Source organism: Octopus bimaculoides, chromosome 28, assembly GCF_001194135.2.
Source record: "Octopus bimaculoides isolate UCB-OBI-ISO-001 chromosome 28, ASM119413v2, whole genome shotgun sequence".
Classification (NCBI taxonomy): Eukaryota; Metazoa; Mollusca; class Cephalopoda; order Octopoda; family Octopodidae; genus Octopus; species Octopus bimaculoides.
This window is the reverse complement of record NC_069008.1, coordinates 13,815,094-13,819,353: the sequence shown is the minus strand read 5'-3', so window position 1 is coordinate 13,819,353 and position 4,260 is coordinate 13,815,094.

The window sequence follows — 4,260 nt, the reverse complement described above, 5'->3', positions numbered from 1 at the left end:
ATATATATATATATATATATATATATATATATATATACATACATACATATACATACATACGACGGGCTTCTTTCAGTTTCCGTCTACGAAATCCACTCACAAGGCTTTGATCGTTTGATCAGCCCGAGGCTATAATAGAAGACAACTGCCCAAGGTGCCACGCAGTGGGACTGAACCCGGGAGCATGCGGTTCGTAAGCAAGCTACTTACCACACAGCCACTCCTGTGTGTGTATGTACCTCTGTTCAAATGTATGTACGTTTGTACATCATATATCTTACATGTTATATACACATGCGCTTTATCGTAAATATTGCTTGGAAGTTTGAAAAGAGAGACAAATATAAATAATATATATAATATATAAAATACATGTAGTATTTCTTTATCTACTAATATTACAACTGAGTTTTTAACGCTATCACAATATATAAAATACTATCGGGCCTTCGACCCGGTTTGTATGATGTTGAAATGTATTCATAAGGCACGTATTAACATTTATCGTAATGGCCATTTTCTTTACAACAGAAGCTGTTTAAAAGCATTTAAATGTTGCGTAACATGATTTTACAATTTTATTTAGAATATCTAAATACAGAAACACGCTAAAGTAGCTGGTTTTAAAACCTCTGATAGAGATTCACGTTGTAACATTACTAAATACAGAAATTAATATGAATAATAACCGCGAAACGTATTGCACGAAAATTATAAAACATTTACAGAGCTTCTGTGTATACAACGTTTTAAACTTTTTTCTTTTGAGCATATATCTTTCACTCTTTTACTTGTTTCAGTCATTTGACTGTGGCCATGCTGGAGCACCGCTTTTATCGGTTTCTTTTGCCGAACCGATAAGTTACGGGGACGTAAACACACCAGCATCGGTTGTCAAGCGATGTTGGGGGTGGGGGAACACAAACATATATACACGCATACATATATATATATATATATATATATATATATATATATATATATATATATATATATATATATATATATACGACGGGCTTCTTTCAATTTCTGTCTACCAAATCAACTCACATGGCTTTGGTCGGCCCGAGGCGATAGTAGAAGACACTTGCCCAAGGTGCCACGCAGTGGGACTCAACCCGGAACTATGTGGTTCGTAAGCAACCCACTTTCCCACACAGCCACTCCTGTGAGCTTCCTACTTTGGAACAACCTACATACAATTGACCAAGTCAGAAACGGCTCTCTTCGAGATTGACACTGACGACCTGCAGTGTTTGACCGTGGGACTTGTTAATGGTCAATGCGTAAGTTTATTTTTCAAAACGAAATAAAACAATAAGCGGGGAAAATAATGTTTATTTTGGTGTACTTCCACTTTATTTATGTTTGACACGACAACCGGTTACCATGACATATCTCCTCCAACCGACTGCCATGACATATCCGACCTCTCCACCAACCAACTGCCATGACATAGACATATGTCGGTACATATACATATGTACTGACGGAGAAGCAAGTCCGGAATGAGCCGAGTCGGGCGGTCTCTACTGATGAGGCTACGGAATTAGCCAAACTGACCGATCAGTATAGAGAATTCTCGATCGGTGCTTTCGGGCAATTACGGTCCCTGTCAGTACATATGTATACTATTATGTGCTTTAACAATAGCATTGGAGCTTTTCAGCCCTAATGGGTAAGTGACTCTCACTGCAATCGTTCGAAACAAAAGGGGACATCTATTGGCATCTTAGGTATAAATACAATGTCTCCCTAACCACATCCGGTGAGGATTTTTGCTTTGATAATGTGAGGATATAGTTCAGTCACAACCATATGTGTACCATTGCAAAATCTTGGCTAATCTAAGTTTCTTTATTGCCCACAAGGGGCTAAACATAGAGGGGACAAACGAGGACAGACAAAGGGATTAAGTCGATTATATCGATCCCAGTGCGTAACTGGTACTTATTTAATCGACCCCGAAAGGATGAAAGGCAAAGTCGACCTCGGCGGAATTTGAACTCAGAACGTAGCGGCAGACGAAATACCGTTAAGCATTTCGCTCGGCGTGCTAACCACTCTGCCAGCTCGCCGCCTTCGCTTGATATAGGTTTCTGAGAAGCATGATGGCTGCGCCCTTCTTCAATTCAAGGTTGTGTAGCGTTATTCTGGATGGTTACAGACTATTGAGGAATTCAACAGGATAATGAATTGTAGCGTTCTCAACTTTGTCGATAGATTTATAGACCTTGCTACCTCCATCCCCACTCTGTCTTATTTGTTTGCCTTTCATCCTTCCGAGATCGATAAATTAAGCACCAGTTGCGTAGTGGGATAGATCTAATCGACTGGCCCACTCTCCACAAAATTTCGGGCCTTGTGCCTTGAGTAGAAAAGGATTGAGTGATAGGTGGAGTATTTTTTCAATCTGTAAAAAGCATTACCGTGACATAGACATGGATTGCTAAAAACAGGAGCCAATACACCACCAAGTTGTGCCACCGATTCCGTTTTCAGAAAATACGTGCACAGTTATCTGCGGAATGGTCAAATTAATTTAAATGACACAAAGAACTTGAAATACTACCAACTTTATTAAGTGTTTTCAGCGGTCAATGTAGAAACAAACAAGCTTTGCTTTTTATAAGGGTATATAGACAACACTGTGAAATAGGCAGTACGTAGATTGCTAGAAATAAGAGCCAATGCACCACCAAGTCGCCCTCCCCAGCAATCCATTTTCGGAAAATAAGTGCACAATTATCTGCAGAATGGTCAAATTAATTTAAATGACACGGAAAACCTATAATATTGTCGATTTTATTTAGTGTTTTCAGCGGCCAACGTAGAAACAAAGAAACAAGCTTTGCTTTTTAGAAGAATTACGATTTTCTTACAGAAATATTTTATATTCTGTTTTGCAATAAATGATCAAACAATGTCGAATGGGAAAATAATATTAGGGGAAGTAATTTCTGATACTAACGGAAATAATTTTTATTATGGTTTTTTTTTTTTCACTTTTAAGGGAAAACAACCAGATATTCGTATTTGAAGGGAGGGGTATGTGGTCTTTCTCCCTGCTAGAAAAAAAAACAGTCATATCTGCTTCCCCTTGAATAAAGAAAGGAAAAATATACATATAACAATGATGGAAAGATATGAATAATGACAGAATCAAAGAAAGAGAGAAAGAAAGAAAGAAAGGTTGAAAAAAATGGAAACGTTGAATAAATTAGTGTCAATAAATTAGCGTCAATATAGTCAATGGTCTGAATGAAAAGATGGCGTCTATGAAGGTTGACTTAGCGTCATCGTTTTCTTCATTTAAACCCATCGCCTTTTAATTACTTAGAAGATGTCTTTAGTGTTGTTTAGATCAGTTGTAATTCACTCGGGTGGACTCGCGGTCATAGGATCGCGGTTTCGATTCCCAGACCGGGCGTTGTGAGTGTTTATTGAGCGAAAACACCTAAAAGCTCCACGAGGCTCCGGTAGGGGATGGGGGCGAACCCTGCTGTACTCTTTCACCACAACTTTATCTCACTCTTACTTCCTGTTTCTGTTGTGCCTGTAATTCAAAGGTCCAGCCTTGTCACATTCTGAGTCACTCTGAATCTCCCTAAGAACTACGTAAAGGGCACACGTGTCTGTGGAGTGCTCAGCCACTTGCACGTTAATTTCACGAGCAGGCTGTTCCGTTGATCGGATCAACTGGAACCCTCGACGTCGTAAGCGACGGAGTGCCAGCAATTCACTCGGCCTATCATCTAAAGCCTTCTGTCCGTGACTTTCTTTTTTATTTGGATATACTCTGTCTAATAACAAATTAAGGGTCAAGATAAAGTTTGAGACCCGTTAACAAAAAAACAAACCCATACGACAGGTATGTAAAATATATTTCTGTGTACTTCTTTTAATCTGTTCATTCAGGTAAGCTGTAGAAATTGTTGCACGCACGCATACGCAAGCACAAAAAAAATCTCCAGACATTTAGCTGTTATGTTTAGCACATCAAGTGGGCTTCACATGCCGTGAGGGCTTCACATGCCGTGAGAGCCTCACATGCCGTGAGGGCCTCACATGCCGTGAGGGCTTCACATGCCGTGAGGGCCTCACATGCCGTGAGGGCTTCACATGCCGTGGTCCTTTTGTTCTTTTGCTATAAATCTACGCATGCGGAAACGGACAAAACAGCCGTTCATTTTCACTTTTAGACAGCAAGATTGGGTGACGAAGAGGGTGTTGATCCATTTTGGAATTTGTCATAAAAAA